We start from the raw sequence: 14,046 nt of genomic DNA, 5'->3' as shown, positions 1-14,046 counted from the left end.
GTGGTGCAAAAAATAAGGGCTCATCTGGGTCTGTAGGTGAAAAAAATTAAACACGAGAAGGAAAAAATTAAAATGCTAAAACAAAATTAGCCCGGTCCTGAAGGGGTTAAAACAAAACAAAAAAAAGACACCTAAATTCAACCAGAGGGTTAGACAGTACAGACCTCTACAGAGGTGGGAGAATGAATAACAAGGCAACACTACATATGCAATACACAAAGCCACTGGGCACATATATAAATATAACAGGATGAATGTCACATATAATACATCTGCCGGAATATATAAAACCCCTCGCAGTAATTATAGTCTCAGAGACCTCTCCAATTATTATAGTCTTGGCGACCACTTACAGTGATTGGGGCTTTGTCCCATATTTTATTGCAGTTTCTTGACCATAAACAGGATTATTTTCATAATTTCCTAATTTTACAGAAAGGCTTTTAAGACCCTAGTGAGCATTACTATAGTAAACTGCTGATGTCTAATATTTCCCTGTGATGATACTTATTCCATGTACTGAGAAGGTGTCACTCTGCCTGACCCCCCATAAGGTCACGTACTGTAAGACTTTTGCATAATGGAAGCAGTTAATAGTTCCTCCAGTTTTACTCTGCTGGGTTTTTCCGACCTTCCTTGTGATCACTGTGCGCTTTTTGCTGTTCTGCTTATAATCTACTTACTTACGTGGAACAGTAACTTGCTCCTATTAACTTCCATAACCCTCTCTCCAAACTTGAAGACACCTATGTATTTCTTCCTAGGAAACTTGTCACTTGTGGACATTTTCTTTTCCACTGTCACAGTACCACAACTTCTCCATGGCCTTAATCACGGCCGCTGGAGCATTTCCTTCCTGGGTTGTTTCCTCCAGATGTATTTCTTTGTGGCACTAGGCACCACTGAAAATTTCCTCTTATCAGTAATGGCTTTTGACCGGTACTTGGCGGTATGTAACCCTCTGCGCTACACGTCCATAATGAATAAAAGCATGTGTTCCATCCTAGTGACTGCCTCCTGGGTCACAGCAACTCTTCATTCATTCCTCCACACTTTCGCCATCTCTATGCTGGCGTACTGTAAAGACAAGTTAATCCAGCATTTCTTCTGTGACATGACTTCTCTGATCAGACTCTCCTGCTCAGGCACCACTCTACCCGAAGTCCTAATCTACACTGAGGGGACTCTGGCCATTATCATTCCATTTCTCTTCATCATTGCTTCATACTTACTCATTGCTAAGGCCATAGTAAAGCTAAAGACTGACGAGAGTCAGAGGAAAGCCTTCTACTCCTGCTCTTCACACCTGACTGTTGTTTGCCTTTTCTATGGCACGATCATTTTTATTTATTTTTGCCCCCCCCTCTAATTACTCTCCCGGCTACGATCGGCTGGTCAGCTTGGTGTACACAGTCATAACACCTATGCTCAACCCCTTCATCTACAGTTTACGTAACCAAGATGTAATGGATACGCTAAAGAAATTCATTCGAAGGAGCCGACCCTTAGCACCAAGGCAAGGAATCCACAAGTGGTATTTAAATAAATAAGGAAAACATCCAGGCCCTAATCTAAGCTATTCTACTCAAGGGTTGTATTACATGGTCAGATCAGCACAGTAAATGAGTGCCGACCTTATTGATCAGCAGTTGTCACATGCCCAGGGCTGCTAGATCGGTTACTAAACTGTTTGTGGCCTTTAGCCTTATTCAGCTGTCAGCAGAATATACCCCATTAAGGGAGCTGTGCGGCTGGTAATTTTTAGGCATGTCAGAATTGAACAGGCAGCCAATGAAAGAGCATCTGCTTCTCTGTCTGTTGATCACTTGACCTATTACACATAGTGATATTTACCTGTTTTGAATCAGAAGCCGAAATGTATTAGGGTCTTGTTCCATGTTAGGATGGGTTCAAACATCCCTGAGGTCAACCAGTGTCCTTTTGCATGCACTTACTAGTCATTGCTCCCACTAGCCAGAAACCTACTCCACACTGATGAGCGGCAAAAACCCCGAAACAGCTGTCTGTGGATACCTTGCTGAGGTGGTTTCCTTGACTGGAGAACGCCTTTGGCTTGGTTGTTCCTTCCCGGAGGGAAGGTCTGGCTAGTTCACTGACGTCGAGACATGTGATGGTGTCTCTGCAGTGTTCTTTTGCATATTTGATTTCCCAGGGGGCAATGTTCTAGAATACACTGACGTTGAGACACGTGATGGTGTCTCTGCGGTGTTGTGGTTGATCTCCCTGAGGTCAACCAGCGTCCTTTTGTCAACATCTAGTCAAATCGCATTCATTGCCCCACTGACCTGTAAGCCATTAACCCCTTAAGGTCAAAGCCAATTTTCGTTTTTGCGCTTTTGCTTTTTCCATTTTATGTTTAAAAGTCCATAGCGCTTGCATTTTTTCACCTAGAGACTTATATGAGCGCTTATTTTTTGGGAAACCAATTGTAATTTGCAATGACAGGCACTATTTTTCCATAAAATATGCTGCGAAACCGGAAAAAAATCATTTGCGCTGTCAAATTGAAAAAAAACAAACAAATTTGTTTTGATTTCGGGGAGTTTTGCATTTACGCCGTTCGCCCTATGGTAAAACTGACTTGTTATGCATGTTCCTCAAGTTGTTACGATTATAATGATATGTAACATGTATAACTTTTATATTATGTGATGGCTTTTAAAAAATTCAAACCATTGTTAACAGATATATGTTCCTTAAAATCGCTCTATTCCCATGCTTACAGCGCTTTTATCCTTTGGTCTATGGGGCTATGTCAGGTGTCATTTTTTGCGCCATGATGTGTTCTTTCTATCGGTACCTTGATTGCACATATAAGACTTTTTGATCACTTTTTATTACATTTTTTCTGGATTTGATGCGACCAAAAATGCACAATTTTGCACTTTGGAATTTTTTGGCGCTGACGCCGTATACCGTGCGAGATCAGGAATGTGATAATTTAATTGTTCGGGCGATTACGTGCGCGGCGATACCAAATATGTTTATTTGTTTATTAATTTATATTTATAAAATGGGAAAAGGGGGGTGATTTGGACTTTTATTAGGGGAGGGGATTTTTTTATTAATAAAAACACTTTACTTTTTTTTTTAAGCAAACTAGAAGCCCCCCTGGGGGACTTGTATATACACAGCACTGATCCCCCTGGGGGACTTGTATATACACAGCACTGATCCCCCTGGGGGACTTGTATATACACAGCACTGATCCCCCTGGGGGACTTGTATATACACAGCACTGATCCCCCTGGGGGACTTGTATATACACAGCACTGATCCCCCTGGGGGACTTGTATATACACAGCACTGATCCCCCTGGGGGACTTGTATATACACAGCACTGATCCCTCTGGGGACTTGTATATACACAGCACTGATCTCTCATGTATATACACAGCAAAGATCGATTACATAGCAACAGGACCCGCGCCGGCTAATAGAGGCACTGCCTGGCTGCAGATTGCAGTCGGGAGCAGTGCCGTTCAGAACACCGCTCGAAACACCCCCCGCGGCACCATGACGTACCAGGTACGTCATGGGTCGCCAAGGGGTTAAAGGGGTACTCCGGGCAAAAGACATAATTTAACACTGCACTTACAAAGGGAAGTTATATAACATTGCCATTTGTACTCATTAGGACAGCTGTAATGTTACCTGTTTTTCAAAGCATCTTAGTCCCACAGGAAGTTCTGTAGTTCATGAAAGAAACATGTCACATCTCAATGCTGTTCCATGGGTGCAATATTGAGACGTGACATTGTTCATCTGTGTCCTGCCCCCTGCACGTCCTCAGCCTGCCCAGCTCTACAGTACAGACATTATCCTCTGAGCTCCCTGCTCCCCATCCTGCTGTATTCTCACACAGTGTCTCCTGGAAGATCAGTGGGCCTTCGATGGTGCAGGCTGGCCCTGGCCTCCTCCAGGATGACTGACAAGCAGAGAAGACAGGCTTCAGACACAGCATAATGGTAAAGATAAGAGGACAGGAGCATCTCTCAGGAGACAGAAGCTGGGAGCCAGCCATTGATCTTGCTTCCTGAAAGATCAAGGGCCTCCATGCTGCAGACTGCTGCTCTCCTTCAGGGTGATCAACAAGCATGGACACTGGCATCCCCACAGGATTTATGGTCGCAGCTGGGAGCTGGGCAAAGCAATCTTCAGAAGCTGGGAGCTTGGAGCCCGCAAGAGCAAAGTTCAGGAGGTGGGAGCCGGCCATTGATCTTTAAGGAGGCATCGATGCCTTTCAATGCTAAATGCCTCTTGAAAGATCAATCAGCAGGAACAGAGAACAGTGCAGGGGCCACCTAGAGCAGCCAGAATGGGAAGAAATGTGACAGAGGAAGCCAGTAACCATCCCAGAGTGTGAGAGTATTTTAGATTTTACAGGGGGTGCCCAGAGTACTCCTTTAATGGGGTTATCCACTGCTACAAAAACATGGCCACTATTGCACCACTCTTGTCTCCAGATTGGGTGGGGTTTAAAACTCAGTTCCATTGAAGTAAATGGAGCTTTATTGCAAACCACGCCTGAACTGGAGACAAGAATGGGGCAAAAGTGGCCATGTTTTTGTAGCACTGGATAACCCCTTTAAGGCTTTAAAATTAAAGGGGTAATCCAGGATTAGAAAATCATGGCTGCTTTCATCCCAAACCAATGCGACTCTTGTCTCCAGTTTGGGTGGGGTTCTGCAATCTAAGACCAACTTGCAAAACCACAACCAAACTGAACAGAAAAGTTGTGAAGTTTCTTTAAAGTGACTCTGTACCCACAATCTGACCCCCCCCCCCCCCCCCCCCAAACCACTTGTACCTTTGGATAGCTGCTTTTTATCTAAGATCTGTCCTGGGGTCCGTCCGGCAGGTGATGAAGTAATTGTCCTAAAAAACAACTTTTAAACTGGCAGCCCTGTGTCAAACTGCCGTGGCTTAGGATGTGTTTACACAGACATTTATCTGACAGATTTTGGAAGCCAAAGCCAGGAATGGATTTGTAAAGAGGATAGATCCCAATCTTTCCTTTATGACCTGATCCCTGTTTATAGTCTGTTCCTGGTTTGGGCTTCAAAGATCTGTCAGATAAATCTGTCTGTGTAAAACGCACTATTAGAGTGTGTATGCATTAGGCTGGCACACCCTCTCTGTCCTTCCGCCCCGCCCCGCCCTCCTAATTAGGAATGCTCCAGGCAGATTTTCTCCTATTTCCTACCTGTGTCAGCACAGCACATGGGCTGGATTATTAAGGACCTGTGCAATATTCAGACAGGAGAAAATGTTCTGGGGCATTCCTAATGATGAAGAGGGTGGGGAGGAGGGACGGAGGGATGGTGCAAAGTTAGGGCACACATACTCTAAGCCCCGGCCGTTTGACACAGGGCTGCCAGTTTAAAAGTTGTTTCTAGGACAATAGCTGCATCACCTGCTGAACGGACCCCAGGACAGATCTTGGATTAAAAGCAGCTATCTGATGGTACAAGTGGTTTTGGGGGGTGGGGGGGGGGGGTTAGGGTTAAAGTACAGAGTCACTTTAAGAAACTTGCCGTGTTTTTCTGGATAACCCATTTGACTTTAGCTGTATTGCCATTAAAAAGCAAACTGCTTGTTACTGATGTGAAATGCACCTCACCATATACCTATTCACAATAGATTAATTAATCTAACCCAGTGTTAGAAAAACATGGCTACTTTCTTCCAGTGATAACTCATCTCCAGGTCACGTGTGGTTTGCAGTTAAAGGGACTGTACTATCAGGCCCAGGCTGAAGCACTGGAGGAGGGCTGACCCACCCTTAGTGGGAGGAAACCCCTGCCCCTCTATGATAGGGTTCGATTGATTCTAATTGAGTCACGTCATGGAGGGGCTGGGGTTTCTTCCCACTGGGGGTGGGTCAGCCTGCCTCCAGTGCTTCAGCCTGGGCCTGGTGGTACAGTCACTTTAAGCTCCATTCACTTCAATGGAATGAAGTTGCAAAACCTGCACCTAAACTGGCACAAGAGGGGTGCTGTCTCTGGAAGAAAGTGGCCGTGTTTTTCTATCGCTGGAGAACCCTTTAAAAGGATTGTATCAAGTATTTTTTTATGGATTACAGCAAGACATTTTGTTCCCTGTATTATTCTACTTTCTAAATGCATTTTTTTTTTTTTATTTAATTTTTGTACATTTTTGTGGGCAGCCATCTTGCCTGAGCCACTATTAAAGGGGTTAAGCCACTTTCTTTCAAAAACACTACCAAACTAGTGGTGTTAGTGGTACACACAAGGACAAGGGTGGCGCTGTTTCTGGAAAAAAAAGCAGCTAGTTATTTTCTAATTTGAAATAAACCATATAGCTGTGTTGCACAATGTAAAAATAAGTGCAAATAACGGTGGTTATTTTAACAGTGTGTACATAGCCTTTAATTGGGTTTATTAATATTCTTTACAGCAAGCCCCTTTGATATAGGCAACAGACAGAAGCTGTCCCATTGACATGAATGGGAAAGGTCATTGTGCATCTATTGTCTTTCCACCAGCCTCCTCATCACCACAGACAGAACAGAAAGTTCAGCTTTGTGTTAAGAGGGTTATCCATGGCGGGGCTTTATCAAGACCTCACCGCCCGTATTCACACCCCGGGGGTATTGTCAAAATCTTTTCAAATGGGTAGGGGTACTCGTCAGGGTTGCCCTCTCTCCCCACTCCTCTTTGACCTGGCCATAGAACCATTGGCACAACACCTGCTTACCAATGACATCTTTGATGGCGTCCGTATTCGCAACCAACAGGTTAAACTGGCCATGTTTGCGGATGATGTTTTACTTTTTATGTCTAATCCTGAGTGTGCCTTGCCCCGCCTATTCACGTTTTTTTAGACTGGTATGGAAAGTTCTCAGGCTACAAAGTGAATATTTCCAAGTGTGAACTCCTGCCCTTGGGGAAGGTATCACAGTCCCTACGTTCAGCAGCTGACTTGCTGAGGGTGACCATAGCTGCTTCTTCCTTGACATACCTAGGGATAAAAATAGGAAAATCTCCTGACTCGCTGTATTCCCTTAATTATACTCCATTATTACGTAAGATTATTACTGAAATTAAAGCTTGGCACCATCTCCCTCTTTCCCTTATGGGACGCTGTCATTTAATTAAAATGATCAGCTTCGCTAGATTGCTATACCCGCTACAAACTCTACCCCTTCTATTACGACATGCAGACATCAAAACACTACAGTCGGCATTCACTAATTTCATTTGGAGCGGAAAACGCACAAGAATCTCGCTGGCTAAATTAATGTTATGTAAGGCGGAGAGTGGAGTGAACTTCCCCAATGTAAGCGGATATAATTTAGTTAGTCTTTTCCGACATATAATGCATTGGCTCCACAATGCCTCCCACTTTTCTTACATAAAACTTGAGCAAGGGGGCGTGGCTTGATGGCCGACTGAGCAGCAGCGTGTTAGAGGAGCTCCGTACTTCCCTGGCAGTTTTACCCTGATATCTCACCCTGAATGCCACTAATCGACCACTGAACTGTCTCTGTCTTCTCCTATGACCCCACGGAGCGGGTGGTTGGTGTCGGATCCGGTGTGGGCCCCCTGAAGCCCGACGTGGCGCCTCCCTGACGGCCTGTGAGCCCTGCTTCCCTGCCTGTGGTCTGTCCCGGGGAGAGGCTCCTCTCCGCCTGTACCGCTGCGCGGCACCCGATCTGCCTGGTCTGTGGCCCTCCTGCTGACTGGGGCCCCCGCTCCTGTCCAAGGACTTTTCCCGGTGCCCGGTGAGTTCCCCCTTGGAGTGGGGCGTGTGGCGCGGCTGTCGGGAGGACGGTTGGAAGACGCCCTTCCCGCCCTGACTTACCGGAGCGGCTCTGGTCCTGGCCAGGGTGCGGGCGGACGTGCTGGGGTGAGCGGTCGGGGCCCGTCCGGACTGTTGCTCGGCCTCCGGGCTGCCTGGATCCCCCTCGGTGCTGTGTCGGTGCCTGGCTGGTGCGCGCGCTTTCTCCGGCGCCATCTTGGACACGTGACTCTTCAGTGCAGCGGCACCATCCGGAATCCTGTCACCCCTCCGGCCGGCACCTGAGAAGAGGTACTGTGTTGGGAGGGAGCCTGTCACCTGCCGATCTTCCCTCCTGCCCTGGCACCGGCTCTGTCCTGTACCCTGCAGTGGCGGTCTCCCCTGCCGTCCCGGCTGCCCATCCATTTATGCCACAGGAGTGTGGGGGTGGTGTTGAGGCCCGGTGTGTGCCCTGATCCGGTGGGCCCTATGGTCTGACATTGAGGGCCCCCCCCCCCATAAGCTAGCGCATCTGTGCCCCATGGACTGTGTCTCCCTCTGCGGATGCCTGTCTCTCTCTCTCCCCTCCATAAGGTCTTCCTACAGGACTGTGTGGAACTGTGCTGCTGAGACTCCAGGCTTTTACATATCTGTGTTGCCCTCTGTGTGCTGTCTGCCCTGATATCCGGAGTACCCCCCCCCTTTTTGTTCCTGTCGGTGGGCACCATGGCGGGCTCTAAGGGAGGCCCCAAAAAGAAATCTAAGGGGCCCGCTCCTGCACATGCCAAAGTTGTGTCTGATGAGGAATCTGGCTCTGAGGGGCAGGAGGGGGAGATGGCCCTGCACGCTCCTACCTTTGACAAGGTTCACACTCAGGCCGCCCAAAAGTTGGAAAAGTTTGCACGTTTACCTGGCGGAGATGACGTTCCTTCACCCCTGTCTGTCTTTGAGGGGTCCATGAGTCCTCCCCGCTTGCACTCTCCTGAGAGGTCACAATATTCAGCATCCACTATCGACCAGAAGCTGTCGGAAGTCCTGGCCGCCATCACTACCTGTCAAACTATGATGGTGTCTAAGGTGGATGAGTTGCGACAAGACTTCGTTATCCTACGGCATGAGACACAAAAGCTGAGGGAGCGTGCGACCGAGGTGGAGAGGAGAGTTTCTGATGTGGAGGACACTGTCCGCCCCATTCCGGACCAGCTCACAGAGATGCGCAGGCAAATAAAGGCCGTCAATGAACGGGCAGACGACTTTGAAAATCGCCTGAGACGCAACAATGTCCGCATTATTGGGCTTCCTGAAAAAACTGAGGGCCAAGACCCTGTTCGTTTTGTTGAAACGTGGCTGAAAGATATACTGCCGGAGGACACGTTCTCTGACTATTTTACCGTTGAAAGGGCACACAGGGTCCCGGCTAGAGCTCCTCCTCCCGGGGCTCCTCCTCGCCCGTTTCTGGCCCGTTTTCTTCATTTCCGAGACAGGGATGCTGTGCTCCGGGCGGTTCGCATCAAAGGAGAAGTCAAGGTGGACAATTCCAGAGTGTCTTTCTATCCGGATTTCTCGGTGGACCTACGCAAAACGCGCACTCAGTTCACGGAGGTCAGGGTGAAATTGCGGGCGAAAGGATACAAATATGCCATGCTTTACCCGGCCAGACTGCGGGTCATTGATGGCGGTACCACAAGATTCTTCACGTCGCCGGCTGAGGCGTTGCTATGGGCTGAGGCTGCCCCGCCTGTTCCCCCGGGGGCTGCTGATCGGGCGGCTGACTGAGCACATCCAGTTCTGTGGCACTGCATCCAATAGTTGCCTGTCTCTTGACAGTCTTCAGAGACAACATCAATAATGTGTTGTTATCCGTTACAACTTTCATGTCCTGTGTGATGGTTTTGACATGGCACTCCTTGCCAGGGAATGTTATTGGAGTCTTATATTGTTCAAAAAAGTTACTAATTTTTCTTTTCTCCCTTTTACGGTGTGTTGTACTGTAAATGTGTAACTACTGTTAGCTTTAGGTTTAGTTAGGGCAGAGACTTCGCCCCCAGGGGGTTTAGTAGTTCAGGGTCTAGGTCTGCACAAGTTCTAGTGTTAGACAGGGTGTTATTTCTATTAGTTCTATAGATTTCTGTTAGTTTTATAGATTAGTACTTCGCTAGTCTATTTTAACGTGGTTGAAGATGTTTTCTGTTTTGTTTATGTGTTTGTTGTGTGATTGTGTGATTGTATGGTGGGCCTTTCTCCCCTCCCTGTGGGCACTGTTTTCGTGGACTTTATGGTTTCTATACCCGTATAGTATCTCTTGCTTTCCTTTGTTATGGCCACACTAAAAATTTTTAGTTGGAATGTGAGGGGGCTCAACTCCAAACATAAACGTGCCTTATGCTTTGATTTTATTAAGAAACATGCTCCCCACATAGTGTGTCTTTCTGAGACTCATCTTACAGGCCAGAAGGTCCTAGCCCTCAAGAAAGCCTGGATAGCTAGTGGTTATCATGCTACCTACTCCACATATGCCAGGGGGGTCTCTGTCCTGCTATCTAAGGCCTTGCCTCTCAATGTCACCCAAGTGGCCTGTGATCATTTTGGCCGCTATGTCATTATTCACTGTAGATATAACTCTCTGTCCTTTACTCTTGTTAGTGTCTATATTCCCCCTCCCTTCTCTGTTTCGTTACTTGAGCACATCTCAGGGAAGCTGGCCTCCTTTCCTCCAGATCCAGTCATATACATAGGCGACTTTAATGCTGTTCTTCATCCTCACTTGGATAGGTCCAGTGGGGTGGATGCGGCATCCTCGCATTTCTTGTCTTGGAGTTCGGCCCTCAACCTTACTGACGTTTGGCGCTGGAAACACCCGGTGGACACCAGGTATTCATTTTATTCCTCAGTGCATAAATCTTTTTCTAGAATAGATCTCGCTCTGGTATCCCCTGATCTGTTGCCGTTTATCCACTCTATTGAATATACTGCTCGGGGGATCTCAGACCACTCTGCTGTCGTTCTCTCTGTGCGCTTGAAATCTCACCCTTCCATGATAGTGTGGCGGATGCACCCTGGTTGGTTGGGCTCCCCTGATGTGCAGGACGCACTGCGTTCTGCGCACACCAGTTATTGGGAGCACAATTCTGATTACCCCGATCCTCTGATACGCTGGGATGCATATAAAGCTACCGTCCGGGGTGCCTTCGTCACCAGTGTTAAAAGCCTACGGGCGCGATGTCGGGAGAGAGAGGAGACGTTGAGCATGGAAATGTTGCAGGCAGAGGCGCGTCTTGCTTCTGACCCTTCGGATGATAATTATAGAGTGTGGGCTAAAAAGCAGAGAGCTCTGGTGGTGGTTCAAAAGGAGCGGGCGGACAGGAAACTGCTAGCCAGAGAAGCTTCTATATTTGAGTTCGGGGACAAAAATGGCAGGCTACTGGCCTACCTAGCCAGGAATGAGCGGCCTCTTACATCCATCCCGTTAGTGCTGGACCCCAGTGGGAATGAGGTCACTAATCCTATAGACGTTAATGCAGTTTTCTTCGACTTCTATAAGGATTTATACTCTTCTAATTACACGCTGACACCTCAGGACATTGAAGGGTTTCTCGCAGACCTCCCCCTAACACCTCTCACCGATTCCCAGGCAGGGCTCTTGGACTCTCCCATCATAGTGGAAGAGATAGTGGAAGCTATTAAAGCAATGCCACCGGGTAAGACCCCTGGGCTGGACGGGCTCGTAGGAGACTGGTACCAGCTCAACGGGGAGCTGTTGGCCCCTCGGCTACTCTCCCTATTTCAGGGTGCCCTTGACTCTGGTACACTCTCGGATTCCCTTAGGGAGGCCCTCATTGTCCTTTTATTAAAACCGGGTAAAGATGCCAGGATGCCTGACTCATACCGTCCCATTTCCTTACTAAACTTTGACGCAAAGATTCTGGCCAAAATTCTAGCAACCCGCTTGGTTACTGTTATCACATCTGTAGTCCATCCGGACCAGACTGGGTTCATGCCGGGCCGGGCCACAGACATTAACATCCAGCGCCTCCACCTAAACATAGCTGCTGCCAGTGCTGATGTATCTCCTGGCTTTGTCCTTAGCCTTGACATATACAAGGCATTTGACTCGGTGGAATGGCCATACCTGTGGGCTCTCCTGGCGGGTCTCCACTTTGGTCCTGGATTCATTGCCTGGGTTCGTTTGCTGTATACTGCTCCGCTGGCTCGTATCCGTACTAACTTGGATATCTCTGCGCCCTTTCCCCTGGAGCGTGGGACGAGACAGGGATGCCCCCTCTCCCCCTTCCTATTTGCTCTAGCAATGGAGCCTTTGGCAGCGGCCATCCGTGTCTCCCCCTCGGTCTGTGGCATTACAAGGGGCGCTCTGGTGGAGAAGGTGTCTATGTATGCGGACGACACGCTGGTGTACCTGGCTGATGTGGATTCCTCCTTAAGGAACTTGCTCACTATCCTTGACTCCTTTGGTGCTGTATCAGGCCTAAGGGTTAATTGGTCTAAATCCTCCTTGCTCCCTCTCTCGGCTACCTATGCCAGCGTGTCCCCGCTTCCTGTCCCTCTGCAGGTGGTTCAGCGGTTTAGATATTTGGGGGTTGAGGTCACTGCGTCCCTTAAGAGTTACATCCCTCTGAACCTGGAGCCCCTGGTAGCCACCACCGAAGCTCGTCTCAAAGCCTGGTCTTCTCTGCCCCTGTCTCTGATGGGGAGAATTAACATTTTTAAAATGATATATCTGCCTAAATTTATTTACTTATTCCATGCGTCTCCCTCTTTCCCGAGTCGCGCCTTCTTTGGGCGCGTTGAGGGAATGCTGAGATCATTCTATTGGCAGGGGAAACCCCCGCGCATTAAACTAGCTGCACTGCAGGCGTCCAAGCGTCAGGGGGGGTTGGCTGCTCCTAATCTCCGAAATTACTTCCTAGCCTCCCAGCTTGTATATACAAATTGGTGGCTGGATCTGGATCTCAGGAATCCCGCGGTGAATGTGGCAGGGGCGCTGATGGGTTCCTACGAAGGGCTCACAAATGCCCTCTATCGCTACACTCCCTCCTCTTCGTATGTAACTCCAATTCTGACCGTGGCAAGGGTATGGTCTGTGGCCCACAAGATGAAGCCTAATGATAAATTCTCCCCTAGAATGCCCTTGTGGCTTAATCCACATCTGCCGCACCTGCTGTCGCTTCCCGGCTCGGTCCTGTGGGGCAAACACGGTGTGAAATTCCTGCTGCACCTGTTCTCTGAGTCACATGTGTTTTTATCATTTGACCAGATGAAGTCAGCATATGGTGTACCGCAGTCGGCCTTTTTCCACTATCTTCAACTGTGACATGCGGTTAAATCACAATTCAACTCCCTCAGGCTTCCATTGGCCTTCTCTGAGACGGAGCTCCTCCTGGGCGCTACGGACCTGCCTAAGCCACTGACACAAGCCTATCAATTGTTGCAATTGGAGGGTTCCTCACCCTTTACCAGAGCCCTTGAGCTGTGGGTGCAGGACATACCGACCCTGACGGCTGCTCGCTGGAAGGAGGTGGAGGCCACTTTCTATCCCACAGTCGTAAGTTCTAGAGATGTGCTCATACAGTTTAGGTTTCTGCTCAGATTATACTATACCCCCGAGCGGCTATATAAGATGGGTATTATGACTTCGGCTGTTTGCTTCCGATGCCAGGGGTCAATGGGAACATTTTTGCATGCGCTCTGGGACTGCCCGAGAGTTATGCCCTTTTGGAGGGAGGTTATGGCCTTTATGGCTGACCATTTTGAATTTCCACATATCTGCTCTCCGGAGGTTTGTTTGCTGGGTCTCATTAATGAGGTGACGCACAGCAAATACTATAGACTATTTATTCGCTTCCTTCTATTTTGTGCCCGCAAAGTCATTATAATGGAATGGAAGAGCCCAGATGTTCCCTCCTTAACTAGATGGATAAGATTAGTCAACACGTATGTCCCACTATACAAAGCTTTATATGAAAGTAGGAAGTGCCCACAAAAGTTTAAAAAAATATGGATCCACTGGATATCTCTAGAAGAGACTAATGTAAAGCCCACTTGAGGCCCTGTTGGTATGTCGGGTTCTTTCATGGGGTCTCGCGGGGTGGGGGGGAAGTGCCGTGTATGAATGATTCTGTGTGTATGAATAGATGATATGTTTGTCCTCAGTTAGTTGTTCATCTTCTAAATGTTATTTGCCTTTTTATCCCAGATTTGTCGGTGTCAGCACCCTATTAATACTGTGTATATAATGCCTACATTCACCATCCTGGGACATGCGAA

The 14,046-nt window shown here is 48.0% G+C and overlaps 1 pseudogene; it reads left to right on the top strand.

Moving 5' to 3' along the window:
- The first annotated feature begins 580 nt into the window (after positions 1 to 580).
- LOC138789390 (olfactory receptor 1f45-like) lies at positions 581 to 1,550 on the top strand (annotated as a pseudogene).
- The last annotated feature ends 12,496 nt before the right edge of the window (positions 1,551 to 14,046 follow it).

Source organism: Dendropsophus ebraccatus, chromosome 4 (genome assembly GCF_027789765.1).
Source record: "Dendropsophus ebraccatus isolate aDenEbr1 chromosome 4, aDenEbr1.pat, whole genome shotgun sequence".
Taxonomy (NCBI): Eukaryota; Metazoa; Chordata; class Amphibia; order Anura; family Hylidae; genus Dendropsophus; species Dendropsophus ebraccatus.
This window is presented reverse-complemented; position numbering and strand designations above follow the sequence as displayed.